This window comes from Myzus persicae, unplaced genomic scaffold, assembly GCF_001856785.1.
Source record: "Myzus persicae strain clone G006 unplaced genomic scaffold, MPER_G0061.0, whole genome shotgun sequence".
Taxonomy (NCBI): domain Eukaryota; kingdom Metazoa; phylum Arthropoda; class Insecta; order Hemiptera; family Aphididae; genus Myzus; species Myzus persicae.
The window spans coordinates 330,230-348,988 of NW_019100669.1; the positions used below are offsets into that span (position 1 = coordinate 330,230).

At 31.9% G+C, this 18,759-nt stretch overlaps 1 non-coding gene across 1 annotated transcript; it reads right to left on the minus strand.

The window, feature by feature from the left end:
• Positions 1–361: 361 nt before the first annotated feature.
• On the minus strand, positions 362–443 carry Trnas-uga. Its single transcript has one exon. It is a non-coding gene; the product is annotated as a tRNA-Ser (tRNA).
• Between the last annotated feature and the right edge of the window lie 18,316 nt (positions 444–18,759).

Here is an 18,759-nt window from a genome sequence, read left to right on the forward strand (position 1 = left end):
TATACCTGTATAATGTTATATGTGTATATTGCAGGATGACGACCGATCACCGGTATAACCTGTAATACACTGGAGCCGGATGAGTTTATGTTCCATTAAATTTGTATTGCTCGTTCCCGAGTATAATTTCGTAGTGTGTGCGTATACGGATAATCGATAACGTTGGTTTCCGGACTGCGCCTTATTAAAAGTTTGGATTTCTGTTTTTTGTAAGCGTTATATTTTCAAGCGTTTTCTGCTCCGAAACTGCCGGTAAATACGTTTAGTTTTGCGTGGACCGGGTGCGTAGTAAACAGCAACTCCTCGCCTTGCGATACCGGGAAACGGTGAAAAGCGGCGAGGGAAAAACTGCAAAAAATAACGCTGCGGGCAGGACTCGAACCTGCGCGGGTAAAACCCATTGGATTTCAAGTCCAACTCCTTAACCGCTCGGACACCGCAGCATTGGAAGTAAATGAGCGCATATTAGATATTTAAGGGTGACTCTGTAACGCCATGGCGACTTGCCAATTTCAGAACGGTATCGGATTATTAGATTGTGGATTTAAAACGTATCGTATTATTATTAACATTTCTTTGCTGAAGTACAGATAATAATAGTTAATTTAAAGGTGAACATTTTGAGTACCTAACATAAATAATAGACAACTAAAACCGTTAAAGTAAAAATCGGGAAAATTTAAAAATGATGAACTTCAAAAATTCGAACGTCCATATCTTGAAACAATATTTGAAAGAACGATAAAATCTTTAATATGCAAAATGGTGAATGAAAACATTTTTAAAAAGGAAAATTTTTGAATAAATATTATAATTCCAACGAAGTCTTGAAACCGTTGAATGTTGAAATATAGAATGGAAAATCTCAATGTCCTTAAATACGGCTAGTATTAACTTATGGAATCCATATATCTATATGCGATATATTTGTAAAGAAATAATTACTTACATAGCTACATATTTAATTTTATGGAAACAAACATTATCGCGGTATGTATATTTTTACCATGAATAGATATTAGATACTATTTTGTACACTTTAATATTATTATATTTCTTTTTTCAAGCATAGTTTTATCATTTCTGTAGTCATGAATATAATATTATGTAATAAAGTTAAACATATTAGAATGCATTGATATAAATTATATAAGAGCTTAGATTTTATCTATGTTATTGTCTAAGTTATAAATTAACACAATGTTTGTGACTACATCGAGTAAAATTAATTCTATACAAATAAATAATTGCTGACGAGGATTTAGAAATTAAACTAAGATACATTTTTTCTTGTCATTACGAAATTTGTTTTGCTTCTGTTATTTTTCAATTCTGATAATATAACACATAGCATATTAACATCATAGCTCATAAGAAATAGGTTTAAAAAAATGAGTGTAAATAGCATAAATAACTGATTGACAAATGAAGTTGGGAGTTCCTTTACGTCTTTACTACTTTACTTTATACGGGTAACAGTGGTCAGTGATGTTTGAATTGAGGGGGGGTACTGAACCACTCCTCTTTTTAAAATATATTTATGCCTACCTCGGATATTTATATCCTAATCAATAAGATATTTAAATATTCGGTTACTCACATTATTTTTACTCTTTCGCACCCCCTTCTAATTGTATACAAATCCATGCACTCATACGAGTATAGGTGTATACCCAGTTATTAGTGCAGTACTACAGTCCGGCAGTCGTCTAAAACATTTGGGGGAACTTAGTTAACTGCAGACACTTGATTTCTTAGATCTTTTATGTCTACAACTGTATCTCAATATAAAACATAAGATTTGATGAATAATGAATGAGAAGGTACCTAGTGGAATTTTGGTAGGGCTAACGGAAGTCTCCCAAGTGGCCAAATCCCCTTAAACCTCTGAACCTTTATAATAACCTATAATGGAGTAGGTATCTAAATATTATGTCTATAAAATGTAAACGAATAATTAATATTATACAAAGCTAATACAAATGGAATACTTTATGTTAATGTATATGTAATAATTCTATATAGTATTCGTATGGGGACCATTTTAAAACCTCTCCAACCCACTTTTTAAACAATTAAAATTTTTTTATAAATAATTTCTAGATTTTAATATCGGTTAGGAAATCAGGCAAATAAATTATTATTTATGGGGTTATGGCTTAAAAATTTCTTCGAACTATAAAATATATGGATTACGTGACTGCCTGGTATAATATACCAATATTATTAATTAATAGTTATTACTTATTATGTTTTTATACATATTATTATTATGTTATATTTTATCTCAAATTCGTTAAAAATAATGACATACAAATTAAAGTGATAAAATAAAGCCCCCACACAACTCCGAAATTAACTTTGCCTAATACACATAATATAAGCCACAAGGCATAGCAATAATATTCTAATAAAAACATTAATAATTTATTTTCTACAAAACGACCAACGAGATGAAATATAGTGTATACGTCCATACTGATTTTACTATTTCGTAATGAGCATTAAAATCCAAATCGGCATATTTTACACTTAATAAAAAAAATATTTCTACGCCCCAGAAAAAGTGTTGAGTTAGACACATGAACAAAAAATGTCCATCGCCTGTATGGGCCGTAGCCTGTGTATAATATATACATATAATATGTGTGTATACATAATAAGTAATAACATTATACCTAACGTAATAAAAATCCGTTTATTATGCATTTTATCAATTGATTTATTTCCATCCGGTTTATAAAATGTTAATTAAGTTACGATGACTACGGCCGGTTGGGCCACGGAAAAAGTGAGCTCTTATCGTTCACGGACATCCATTAATGGAACGTGTGGGCACATATGGGGATAAGTAAAAAAAATAAATAACAAAATAACAAAATAACAAAATAGCCAAGATATATAAACGCACATGTACAGATGTACTGATGCAGTGTAACATATATACAAACTCATAAAGCCACTTATTTTCAGCGTGTAAAAAGCTACTCAATAATAAATAAGGCAATTCGATAACGGACGTGTTGTATTTTTGGCGTTGCAAATTTCTTCCATTAGCCAGCGATATCCTGTTCCGAGAATAAACAACCGCGACTAGGAGGAAGGTTTTTATTAGTCATATATACGACGGGACGTCTGGAAAATCTATTAACACTTCATCGATTGTACAAATCTACTAAAAAAATGCTTAAAAATAAATACATGCGGCTTAAACGGTGATGATTATTTTTAAACAGACTCGTTCTCTGTAGTTAAATTACGTGCAGTTTTCTCAAATACGATTCGTGCATCGTTTATTTTTTCTTCAAAAACTTTGGTGCCCAAACAGATTTCAAATATTTATATTCAAATTTAATTTGTTTATCGCACGACTTACTGAATACAATTGAACGTAATTGACCTCACTTGCGAACATATAATATAATATAACAAATACCTAATATACAACGGGTAAGATAAATTTGGAAGAATCCACATCAGTACATCACAGTATATCCAATATCTTATTTATGCTTCATTTTCTGTTATTCATGGTTTCGTATTTTGCTTGTCAACCCAATTGCGTGTGTATTCCGGTATGCACGCGCAATTCGGCGGTGTATAAAACAATATGGACGTCCATTAGATGATCAATTTTTGGTTCAATGTCTTGGAATTACGTTCTGGTATATTATATATAAGCACTTATTTTAATAATACGATAAGATGTCGTGTGATTTGAGTTGGAATATAAAGTAAAATATGTTAAATCGTATAACTTATGTATTTTTCTGATTTTCCGAATAATATAATAATATGTCTGATAAAAAATAACATTCGTACTTCGGACCATCAGAGCGTAGTTGTTTCTACCTTTTAATGTAATCATGAAATTGTATGTATAGCTTGAAAGCCCCCGTAGTCCGTACCAAATATTATTTAATACACAATACGTGCCTTATAAAAATTTGAAACAATTTCAAAAGTTACGAATTCATTTTAACGGGTTCCTAAAATAGCTGGTCCCCTGAATTCCTGCAGATCCAACAGTCAACCGCCGGAGTACTTGCGAGGGCCCTGTTGTATACAGCTATATTATATATATTATTACAGTATAATAACTTCTGACTGATTGTTGACTGCAGCTGGTGGTCCAAAAATCGGTGTAATGACCCCGCAGTGGCGTGTCTGGGATTTTTTAAGGGAGGTGCCACCAATATACTTATATTATATTATTACCTATTATAATACTTTATAAAATTAGTTGGGCTTACAAAAAAAATGAACTAATGAACACCATCGGTTTAAATCACAGTAATATATTCGATGCATGGAAAATCAACATTAATGATAACAATATTTTTACCCTTAGGTTACAAAATAATTAAAAAACGACACGTGCTAGTGTGCCTCCGCAGGGGGTACCATATACCCACAGACTTCCGCTTGTATGTACACCACTGATGACCTAATATTGTTTTTCGTATTCGAAACAAGAGACCGGTCCCCCTCCTCCCCCTCTTCCTCCTCCTCCACAAGTTTGAGAAGACCGGAAGGCGATTGAAAAAAAGTAAAATAATAAAATAACGGCCTATTATTATGGTAAGAGATGGGTACGCGATGACATAACACAATAATTAATATCAAGAGTCCGTCGATGGCGAGGAGCCGGCGGAGAAGTGTGCATGCTGTAACTTTTAGAACAACAATGATAATAATGAAATTCGAAACACGCGTATACGTCACAATGGTGTGTTGTGCGAGAAAAGCGCACTACAGGGCCACCGCGGCGAACGGGTGAAAGTGTCTCGTCGCGTGGAGGAGGCGCACCACCGCGGCGGTGTCGCTGGATCGTCGCGGGTTGCGCAACAGGCGACGGATGGGCGGCCGCGCGGCGCTGTGAAACAATAACGTGAGCGACGTCGTCGTCGTCGTCATCGTCGTGGACGAGAGAGAGGCGGTTTTGGAGTTTTTGTGCTGAGCGTGGTGTGGAGCGCGCGGCGGCGTGGGATAATTATTACGATCGGCGACGGCGGCGGCGGCGGCGGCGGGACGGTAATTATTATTGTTGCTCCGGAGCGGAGAAGACCTCGCCGACTGTCCGACAAAATATGTATTATGCTATCATATATTTATATAGTACTGCAACAACAACAACAACCACAACAATAATAATAATACATTATAACAATAATAATAATAATAATAATAATAATAACTTACGACGGGAGGCGGTAGTGGTGGCAGAGCTGTAATACGTGTGTAATAATAATATATAGGTAACTACGATATACTTCTATGACAACAATAATAACAATGACGAGTGCCGCGAGAAAGGTTTTGATAAAATATTTCTGTATAGACATTCTCCTACGGAGAAAACCATATTTTAATGAAATTCGGATAAAACCGCGTGTACTTTCATCGAGTAAGAGGGTTTCTGAAATCTGTGAATCAAACCCCATGACAATTTATTTACTCGGGCGTGTACTCATCTACGCCGATCGGGGACGAAAAGGAGAATACGAAAAACTGCAAAGTGTACACGGTTTAATCACGATCCTATTTTATGCCCGTACTACTTAAAACAAATCATACACGCGCGTATACGGTATACTCGGTGTTTATCAATTATTTTATCCTGCACGCGGGTCGTCGTTATTGACGCGGTAAGGCATCGAAAGGTCTTCTTCGCCGTGGCGAGGGGCTTCAGGGCGATGTCGGTGATTCGCCGCCGCTCACGTAATAACATACCACGACGTCTGCGTGGCGGCCCCCTCGCACGGATCGGCGTGATGGCTTTCGGAGGAGGAAATAAATACCCCGAAATAACATACGACTGTATCGTATTAATGTTATTATACCCGTGTACGACTACGTACGATAAGTATACCGTACGCCGGAGACAAAGTACAAGACGACGGCGCTTTGACGCCGCCGCGCATCACTCGGGCGACTCGACGAAAATTACACCGTCCGCCAAACGCGCGAGACGGGTTAACAATTATTGTTATTGGAAATCCGACTGGCGGCAATGCCTACCATTATAATATATTATTGTTATTTTTTTTTATCATCATATTATTTATATCGTACGACGCCTGCACGAGTACACACATGCAGTTCACGCCGTCGTTTAATGTAGGTCTATAATAGCAATCTGGAATATAACACTACGTTATAATATGGGATATTACATACCTCTATAATACAACTTGTTGGTTAGAGGTATACGCTATTACCTTTGTGCGTCGCCGGACGGACCGAAATTATTATATTATACGACTGAACCTCCTAATCGGAAAACCCGACGAAATAATGATATTTTACTCCGTCGTATTACGTACTCGTTGTACGTATAATGTTATATGACGTAGTTATCCCATGGTATTATAAGTAGGTTGGTAAGTTGTAGTAAGTATAGACCATCGCGCGTTTACGCCGGTGCCGTGGGGTGGTCGAGGCTCGTTTCGAAAACTCTAAAGTGGAATACATAATTTTAACCGAGTAACATCATATACGATTTATCGATGGACAGTATTATAATAATACAATATAACAATTATAATGTAATATTATGACGTTCCTACCTATATATTATAATATGTAATTATAACATAATGTTATAATGTAGTTATTTTATGTCTTATCCATCGTGCACGCAACATAACGTATATACAATATACATCGTTATCCGTTAGACGCATTATCGACAATATGGCCGCAAAGCGCTTGTGTAAAGTAAACATATTTTCCATTAACAATGTATTATTAAGATATAATTTTTTTTAAGAGGTCACTTGTTTATCATCTTACGGCTGTTTGTTACTTAAGTAAATAGAGTGGAGAAATAATTAATTTTTCAAAGATATTTATTAGGCCTATGAGACCGATGAGCGATCGTTCAACCATGGGGTTGGACGATAATATAATATACGCCGATAAACAATCATTTACGAATCACACTATACGATTTTCCATGGCGGTCAGATTAACCTAACCATCATCCATCAATGTCTACACGTCCATGTAATATCCTTCAGTAATGTCTTAGATTTTTGATGGTTTATGAATTATCTTTGTTTTCTGAATATGATTTTTCTCGCGATCACTATGTATAGCCTATAAACTCAGTTTAAAATATTATTATATTTCTTATTAATTATATTACAGTTTTTTTTTTTTTAATATTATCCATTATATTAATTTTAAATTTAAACATCACACTATTCGATTTTTATGGTTCATTTACATAAGTAATTAGTCTAATTGGCTTTTTGTTGAATACAAAACAAAGAGATATATCCAGTACAATCACATATATTGTATAATAGTAACTATAATCGTGATAAATTAGCCAAGCAGCATAAATGACTAATTTTTATCTTCAGAAATTTATAATTCTTATTCACACAAACCAAAACCACACATTTTACAATTTGTTACCTACTTGTTAGTTGTTTATTTAAAAGAAATATGTTATTTGCAATAGCACACACGATATGTAAATTAAACATAATATTATTACCCATACTATGTGATAAGTATAATGATTATTGAGTAATTACATTGTGTACAATACTACAATGTAAAGACGTCGTGAGAAGTATATATACAAAGGTGGTTGTATACATAAATTTATAAACCTACACACTTGTTGAGCGTAGATTGTCGATAAATATTATAAAAATACCAGTACATTACAGTCCAGTATATACAGATATAAGCTAAAATGGGTGTCTAAGGTTAACCAAATATAAAGCTTATTTAAACAAACAAAGTGTTAACAACTTAAGGTCATAAATAGGCGCATACATATCAGACGAATATCAATCAAATTAAATATTTTATATAGCAATAATAAGAAAAATACCTACCGACAAAAAAAATCTAAAATGTCTATGTTTAGGTTAAAAGTTTATGGATTTCATTAAAAATCGTTTCACCTGTAGATATTTCTGAAATATGTATTTTTTGAACATTTCAAGTTTCAACAACCTAGGTTCAAATTTACGATAAAATTACCAAAATCTATTTTGTTAATGACGCATACGGCGTTTACATATTATTTAAGTATTTTATCATTTTTTCACTGGTTTTCAGTAACTTTTGATAACGCGCTTATGAAAAACTAATGATGAGTTTAAAAATAACACGAAAATCTGTCAAACGTGGACCGACCACATTTGCATACGCGAGAAGCTAAGAAGCTAGCCCTCAGTACCGCAAGATATATTTTTTTTCCTCGGCCCGTGCAATTTCTATAAATTTTCTTGGCGATTTTCCGCTCAGCCGTATGTATGAATCATCATCTGCAATAATAACACTCCGGAGCAACTCGGTTAACTCCCATTGTTTCGGTTTCAGTGTCGTGCGCCCTTGACATTATATTGTTATTATTATGTTGGTATAGGTATTCTATATATGTGAGAGTCGTGACGCCGTAACACGCATGTTATATTCTCTCATGTGTGTGTGTGTGTGTGTGTGTGTGTGTGTGTGTGTGTGTGTGTTTTCCATCATATATTTTATATATACGATCGAACGCCATACAGCGTGTCATATGAAATGTAAATATAGGAAGCGTGCTCTAAATGTGAGAGAGAAAATTGAATAACGCGACAGTAACTTATAGTTGCTCCGCGGCTGTTCGGTAAGGCCGAGGATTATTTTCGTAATCTCATTCCTGCACCTGTTAATCCCTCTGAAATTTATGGACTTACAAGTTGACTGTTTTTCTTTTTTTTTTTACACTATAGCAGACAATCTGTGCCGTCTAGCTAATGGCGCCTAAACACTGTTAACGCGTATTATATATTATGGCCATATAATTTACACACGTATATACAGTAGGTATATGTCGTTATATAACTATATATATTACACTTGCGCATATCGTGTACTTTTTATTCTATTTTTTTTTTTTGCATTTTTAAAACGCGCATTCTTGTTAAGTGCAACTGTGCAAGTTTAAAATTCAACTCAAAGATAAATACGGCAAACGGTATAAATAATGATGGGTATGCGAATACATTTAAAGTATTGGATAAGGCTTATACGGTAAAGCTACATAATAAGTATTCAAATAATTTCGTCATAAATTGAACCAACATGTAACTTATTTTTCACTTACACATGTTGTATATATATATCATATAATAAGTATATAAATTATGGGTAAATAATATGAATATATATGAAGTATTATTTATAGCCAATAGGTACCCCAACTTCATAATAATTTAAAGTTAATCAACTTAATTTTTGTAATAGGATTATTAAGATTTATTGTCGATGTGATTCCTGTATATATCTACACTGCTATTATACTATATTCTCCATGAGTTATAATAATATTGTTGAGAGTGTGTGACTATAAATTTTATGCAAAAACAATTACAAAATCAAAACAAAATTTATTAAATCAAATTGAATAGTTGGCAAAATGGCCAAAATGACCAAAATGTCATTATACATTTTAACATGAAGTTTCTATTTGTAATAAACTTTAATAGGTATTTAAAAAATATTTTTGCCTCGCCATTTGTACTAAATCAAAAAACAAAAGAACAAGTTAATATTCATCACGTGCACAATATACCATCACTGGAGAATGCCAGCACTCCAATCCAACTCTATCATTATATGTGTGACGTATGTGTTACCATATAATAGTATAAATGTAAATGATATTATATTCTGTTATTTCTATGTACCTATGTATAAACCTTAAATATTATTTTTAATATTAAGTAGAATTTTATAGTATTATTGTTTTATGTTTAATGCTTATATAATGGTTAGTAAAAAATTTGTTATAATATCCTTACAATAAACCTATTGCAAATTACACAAACACGGGAAAGTAGGTAACGCACTGCTGCAGTAGGTATACAATAGATCATATAAGTCTCGAGTGTACTTCGCTAATGAGTAGGTCATTAGAATGGGTGTATTAAATGTGATGATAAATCATTGCATATTGGTACGAAAAACGATTCTGAGTCAATTAACAGTTTTTGAATCAATGCTGAATGACTGAGCTTAGAACAGTATGCAGTGCCATAAAATGGAGTGTTAAAATATAGCACTTGCGAAATACCAAAACATTTTTAGGTGTTGTAAAAGTATTATTTCGTATTTTCGTAACATCCCAATCAGAACATTCAAATTCAGAACATTCCAATTTTTAAATTTTTAAATATGAGTTATATCAGAGGTATTCAAACTTTTTCATTTCACGCGGCTTCTTTGTCTTTTTACAATATTTTGGTGGGTATGTTAGAGTAAGATACTCTAATAATTCAGGACAGAAAAAGAAAATGTTTTAATTATTAATCGTTTCAAACTATATATACTATAAATACATAAATTATATCAAGACAGCAAATTTAATAATAATTATGTATAGAAAACTGAAATTAAATGTTTTACGTTCAGAATAAAAAAACAAGTTTAACAAGTTGAAACAGGAAGACATGCAGAGTGCTTGACAAATGAAATAACTTTTGTTCTTATCAATATTTTTTAATTTATTTTAAATATAAAATTTATTGGCATTTGCGCTAAGCATTTTTATTTTTTAATTCTGAAAATAAAACTTTTAAAATATGATATAAATTGTTCAATGTAGCCAAATTTTAAATCTGGTTTTTAAAAAAAATGTTGATTGAAAAATATTTATTTAAATCATGAGTAGTTTTATTTAAAATGTTTTTTAAATCTAATAATTTTCGTTAAATAAAGTTAATCCATTCATAAAAAACCTTTTAAATTCAAAAAGTATAAATATTTTATGAGATTTTTTAAATAGGTACTATAGGTAATAGGTTTTTTAATAAGATCTAAATTTTTTTTTAAAGATTTCTTTGCGAATGAATGAGTTTTACTTTAAAAATGTTGACATTTTAAAAAATAATTAAAAGAAAACCACTTGACTTAGATAAATGTTTTTAAAATCAAAAGTTTTCTAAAAAATATTTGTGGTTTTATGCTCAATTTTATTTTTATAGTTCTATAGTTATCATAACTTTAATGAAAAATTGTATTACATTTTTAAACTTTAGATGCGAATATTAAGATTTTGAATGAATTTTTAACTGCAAGACAAATTTGCTGAAATTTGCTAGTTTGACTACCCGGTACCTAAAGAACCATTTAGATTCACTTTCCAACCAAAACAGATATTGGAAATTATGCCATACACATAACTACATAAGTGTTAAGTATATTAATTATAACTTATAAGTTTATAGCTAAGCAAGATTTTACAAACTAATATGGCGTATGCAATAAGAAAATATAGGTATAGTATAATGTCTGTATAACGCACTGTAAACATACTGTTTTATTCCTACAAGAAACCTACGGAATATAGGTTCAATATTGGATAATAATATGATACAGGTACCTAAGTAACTGATAATGACGTTCAGGATTAACCCTAGGAAAATGGCGACGACCGTAATTTTTGTAAATGGAGTCGAGTTTCGGAAATAATAGGGTTCGCAAATAAACAAATACACGTGAGTACATGACTCATTTGGCTAGAATATCATTACACTGCATGTCAGCATAATAGTATAACGTCCATTAATATACACTAGCGGATGGCGACGTGGATACGGTATGAGTGCATAATAGACAATTAACGGGTCAGTGGAAAAGATCATGGTTACCCCCTCACGAAAGCAGTATAATTTAACATTATTTAGTGTCTAGATCGCTGTAGATTACCACAAGGTCAAAGATCAGTAATCACCGACCACCGTGGTCTACCGATAACCATAGTGTGATCGCGGTCCTTAAATAAACAAAAAATCTCTTTCCATATTGTATACAGTTGTACTCACGAACGAGTAACCACGATATTATCAGTCGAGATTAGTGTTAAGGAAAATTGCCGTTGCCCACGGACTAAGATATCTTTGTCCATTTCGTCGCCTATAATCGTCATGGTTCTTACATTATCAGTTCATGCAATCGAACAGCGCGTTTTGAGTCGCACTGTTCAAGAGTGTATTTGATAAGTCATAAGTGGTGTGCGGTGCTATGACATGGCATCAGGCATGTGCAGTGCGTATCGTGCAGTTGTGTATGTATTATATTAGGCTTTTAAGATCCGAATAAGACTTAAGTATAAAATAGTAATGATATTACATCGTCCCTGTCGAAAGAGAAATAATAATAAGTTTAATATGTGTATATATAAATTATGTACGTATTTAAAACCAGTTGACGCGTAGTTGGTACGAAAAATTTAAACTGTTCAAGCCAAAATGTCTCCCATATATACCTATATAGAATCATAAATCAATTACCTATATAAGCTATATTATATATTAATAAACCTATAATACACACGGATGGAAAATTCTTCTCAATAGGCTCATTAAAACAAAAGCATGCGATACGTTTGCACTGTGTGCAGTTGAGTTTTTGAAATTTCCCTCCATTAAAAGCCCATTTTATTCAAATCCAAAAATGAGGTGAACAATTTGCAACATACTTGTGTTTTGACTCTTAATAATAACGGTTAACGATTGATATTATGCTACTTTTTCTATTGGATAACTGCATAGCAGTTGCAATTTTCGATCTTTTAAGCGCTCGTGCATAAATCATACATGCATATAGTATATATTATATATATATGCATGCATGCATGCTTGCAGTATGTATAAGCGTTCAAAATAGTTTTCTAAATATATATTTATTTAGTTCATAGTTAAATGTGGACGGGCTAAATGACTTCTCTAAACAATGGTTACAACTAATTATAAGATAGGTCAAAAATATACTGTAGCACTATTATTTATTTCTCACATGAGTAACATGGTTTAAGCATTATTTATCCCTGAATTGCCCACTATGTGATATTATATATTCATATAAATTATTTATATTATGTCGATTGCGATACAAAAATAAATTACTTTAAAAAACTTAAGAGGAAATAAGTATTGATTTCTAATAAATGTAAAACACACCTACTTAAGTAATGATTCAGACTTCAAAGGAATTTTAAAATATTAATTTATTTGTAAATTTTACTTGGAGGGAAAATGAGTTCAATTTTTACACAATAATTACTTTAAATATTAATGATGAAGTACATCAAAACATTAATCGATAAATAACAAAAAATAGAACAACGAATGTAAAATATACTATAGTACCTACCTATATACAATATACATACATATAGACTTTGTCACAATTTAATTAATTTGATTCTGAAAAATACATTCAAGCTATTTACAATAAGACGAGACTGACGGTCACTGATTCGAAAATGTACTCGTTAATTACTGTTGTGTTACACCTACAATGTTATTTATTTAAAAAAGATCTGTCTTGTCGTATATGCCAAATAGTTAGGTACATAAGCACATTTTAAAATACAAATATTATAACGTTGAACCACTAGACAAAAAGTTGAATATTAAATAAATTAAATTTAAAAATTAAAACTAAGTAACTTATAAAATATTTCAATTGTGAAAGTCATTTAAAATAAACACATTTTAATAGTTAGAGCATTGTAATTGTTTTACAGAAATCCTAAATTAAGTTTTTGAATACAATTTTTAATGGTCTAGAAAAAATGCAATGACATTTAATAGGTACGTAGAAATCCACGGCTGTATGTAAAACAAAATTATCGCTCAATTTACTTTGAACTCAGCTCAACTGTGCAAGTGAACTGAAACGAACATAATTACTAATGTTGTAAATATAATAACAACCAATAACTTATGTAGATATTCGGTAGTTTCCATCGCTTTCTAAAATTAAAAAAAATTGAACAACTTAAAAAGATTGATATGCAATGTCACGGCGGATATTATGTTTGACGGTAAAATAATATTACAATCTTATAAAAACAAACTTTTTATACTGCATCATTTGTTGTTTGGAGTATAATATGCTGTGTGGTATTATATGAATACCAAAAACGTATTTGGGTTGAAGACACATAATGTACTTTTTTCAGTCATTTTCAGAGCAAATATTTATTATATAAATGTATATATATATGTATAGTATACTCTTTTAGTCGTGTGAGTATATAGTGTGTAGTGTATATATGAATGAGTATGACAGTTCAAAGTTGTTCACAACGAACGTCGTCATCATTATAATACTCCTTGACTACTGGAGTGCATGGAATTAATAATGATCATTTTTAAGGTTCAAAGTTGCAAAACAATTACTGACAAAAACGAAATGCTTATTGTTCTGAATAATGTGTCCACCTAAATCGTGAGCTTGATTTTCCAAGCGAATCGAAATATTATATAAAATATCATAAAGCAAAAGAAGCACTATGGTCGATGATTAACTTCGGACAACTAATACCAAATACCTACCAATCATACATTCATAACTACATAATATTATACAAGTTATAACTTCGCTATAGGGTAGACGAAATACGAAATATTCAAATCATTTTTCATACATTGGGTGACAACTGTATGTTTATTTTACCCACGTGCTTATAATAATGTCAAACCAGTCATTCCGTGTTAAATATTGTTCTCACTTTTCCCTGTATTATTATTATATCTCCTCCGCTGGACCGGCCGCGTCATCTCTAGAGGCGTCAGTGGCGACAATAAATAACGAGGCGTTTTGCCGAAACAAAAACACGCGGCCTGGCCCCGCAGTTTCTAATAATAAACGCGGTAAATTAATGGGACCCATCGGCGGCCGCGTGCAGCGTGAGCGAGCTTGCTAGGGAGTGAACGGGCGGGTGGGTCCGATCGACACGATGCGCTTTTCTCGACGGTCGCCGTCGCTGCCACGCCGTTGCAGCTGCTGAGTGTCGGTCGTAAGTACACATAAATTAAAAAATCCGTCCCCCCCGCCATAACCGCTCTATGCCAACCCTTTCTTCACCGTCCCGTCAGTGTTTCTAATTTAACGCGTTACCGAGAAAAAACTTTAAACGCCGGCTACATCACGCTAAAAATAATCACACAACCACCACGACGATTTTCGTGGACGTTCCACCTCCTTCTACTTATCCACATTTAAATTTACCCCTAAGGCTAAGAGTCATGGGTCATATCACTGTATCATTATTCATTATATTTTTAATAGAACTCTATAGAATACATTTTGTAAATTTTTTTCTGGTTGGTGTTCGTCCCCCAAAAAGGTTAAGCTGCTATAGTGCTTTTGCATGGACGTAAATAAAATATTTAGTATTTGTTATCAACTCAAAAACTCTATTGATTGTTAGAATTTTTTTCATTTTTTTCCGACTGTTACTGTTTTTGGATTCATTGATTCAAATTTTTTTAAAAGTATTGAATATTTTTACTAAATCCTCAATAACACAAACCAAGAACCATAAACATGCATAAATGAAATTAAGAAATCAATAATACTTTAAAAGAATATATCGACGTTTTTTTCGCAGACATTGTTTGCGGTTTGTGCTTTCCAATAATTGGCTAACAAACCCACAACGACTCCAATGAACCAAACAATATCTTTAATAAAATTATAACTACTTCAAATTTGTATTATTAAACAAAACAACCGAATTTTATCTCAAATATTTTTGATATGGAAATAAATGTTTGAGAAAATACTAGTTGCATCCCATTTAACATTTGTAAGGTAAGCTGCGTAATGTGATTTCACGGAATGCAACTAGATTGTTACCAAATGGTTTTCAAAAAATCTAATTTATTTTTTAGGATTTAGGTTTAGGGCAATTATGTATGCGATTAAACCATATTCACTTGTGTGATATTATGAAGTTGCTTTCTAAGATAAAATCGAAGCTACAGGTGGTACATCGTGACATCGTGCACATTCTATCTACTGTACTACTATAGTAGTATGTACACGTATTCATATATATAGCATGACTGTGATGTATACGTTATAACTTTTAACTGATACGAACCTATGTAAAGTAAAACCATTTTACATCTACAGTCCACAGAGTTAAATCATTTTACAATCATGAAGTATTCACTGTAGCTGTTAATAAAAGGTTGAAACATTTTCGATTCACCGGATAAAAGTCGTTCCCCAAATTTAAAATACTGAAATTATGGGGTTATAAATTACAATTTATAAATTTTATTTATCATATAACAACACGTCTTTGAATATAAAATACCTAATATACTTAAATGAGTATTTATTTTATTACAATGTAAATATCTATATTCTATATATATCTTATAAGTTATAATAATAATATTTTTCTTAAACATATATTATCCATGTTTTTTTGCTTTATTTTATAATATCACAAAACACTAAAAAAAACTAAGAATATTAACAATCAGCTTGGTTGTGGCGTTGGTCCACTTAAAATTGTAAAATTGTGAGCTCAGCACCTAAATAGTCTCAAATATCATATAGTACCTAAATACTAATTTACAACAATAAATATAATTATGGCATAAAAAAGACAAGAAATGTTTGTGTTAAAAAAATTATATACTTTTCTTGGTATAGCGTGAGAGCATTAAATAACAATAATAATTAATACCTAGTATTTTTGTAATTAAACAACAGTTGACCTAGGGTATAAAAACAATTAAAATAAAATAACACTTTATACTATTTATTATACTATAATTGGATTCCACAACAACAAGCTGTTATTGTGTCATACATAATTCGACCCCGGGTGGAAAAATCTGACTGCGTGTATAATAAATTATACACCAAGTTACCCACCGCTTCTGTTTAATAATATTATCCCTTCGGATTAAAAATGTAATGTTGTAACTTGCAAATAATAACCGCCCTACACGCCTTCGTAGCCAGCTCGCCTTCATTTCAATCTCTGCACCGGGAACGCGTAATATATATATTTTTTTATTTGCAAGACGTCTTTTATTGACAATAAGACAGTATAGTTCAAAACAACATTAAACATAAAAAGTCATTGTGATTTTAATCAGCATTAATCCTTGCGTATAATATAATATAAATATACTATAATACAATTATTTTAACATTCTGGTAAACCGCGCATTGTAAGATGACATAACCATTGAAGAATTTAATTAATTTCCCGTTTTATTCTGCGTGTTAAACTCATCTAAATAAAAACACGATTCATGCCATAAGAATTCTACATTTTGGAGTCAAAAATATTTTACGTTATTTTTTCTGTTGCGCACGTGTGACAGTTGTGTATTTGTGTAGTATTTTTGTATATTATTATATTATATCATTGTATAGGTTTACATTATTGTGTTCGTTTAAATGGTAACCGTCTTGGCTCATTATTTCCTTCGGTGAAATTATTAAAATCGTGTATATTATTATTGTGTATTCGGACATGTGAGTCGTTATTATGTTAACATTTCCACAAGGTTTTTATTATACTTAAACATCAAATGACAAATATTATAAAACGATAATGGTTTTTCTGTGTATATATACATTATTATTCGTATTCCGTATATATTATGTACCCATACACGAGACTTGGCAGTTTGATTAGCCAACTAAGTTTTGAATAAATTTCAAGAATCAATTCGAGACTTCGAGAGTAGAAGAAGCACTCTTTCAAATTTATATGATTTAATTTATTGTCGTATATGAGGAATATTTAAACGTCACGAATTTGTAGTAAAGATTATATCGATATTGTTAAGATGGTTTTATTGGGTGAGAGAGTTTAATAAGTGTTTTTTTGAAAATGTTTATTGACAAATTCCTGATATTTGCGAGTCATGAGTTATGTTACCTATTTAATTTGTTTTAATTTTAGCGAACAGATTTTTACACTGAAAAGAAGTTATTGCGTTTGAAATTAAATCAACAAAATACCTATTTTGTACTCGAAATATATGTTGCTCTTATAAGTGTCAATTCAAGATTTATCATAATGTATACCATCCGTCCACACACCATGAACCATGAGTATGTACACATACACTATAAGTCATAAGTGACATTCATATGACTGATTAAGAATGCTAGCCGAAATTAAAATATATTATGATCGTTATTGTTTTAAAAATTAAAAATAGAACCTACAAATCTGGAACCTGACAAACGTAGATATAATAAATGTACTGTTTATCATTTTTGGTACTACTAGTTTTTGTCTCATAACGTTATGTGTATCAGTTGTATTTTCTGTATTCTTTATCAACGGACAACGATCCGGAATAAAAATATAAAAACTTTTTGGCGATCAACGCACACCTTGTACCTATAATATGTATTTTGAATTCGAATATACAAGTCAAATATAAATAATTTATTAATTTTCATTTGTCTATAAATCACTTATGTATACGCGGGACGAGTAATGGGAGGGGATTTCCTGGATGAACGCGCGGTGGTGGCATTCAAATGCAATTCATGTCACGGACGCAATTTGGCGTTGGTAAACGAATTATTTTTCATAAAATATTGGGTGATCTACTTTTCCGCCAAAATCGACCTTTCCGTTTACCGCCAAGTCCGTTTACCGCCAGTACAAAAATATATATTTCCTTTTACCGCCACCACAAATTTCAGTTTATATATTTTGGTAACCCCTGGTTAACAACTGGCCATGTTGGCTCATCAAAGCCGCTGTCTGAAATTGGTAAATGGTTACGTAGTATATTTGGCTTATTATTTCTAAATCCGGAAGATGTAAGTGATTGTTTCACCGACGACTTTATGAGCGAGTGTCCGATCGATGAAAGGCTGCAAAAGTTTGCTGATTATTTTGTAGAAACATATATTTCTGAAGATTGTATTTATCCTCCAAAACTTTGGGCACTTGCATCTTCAGAA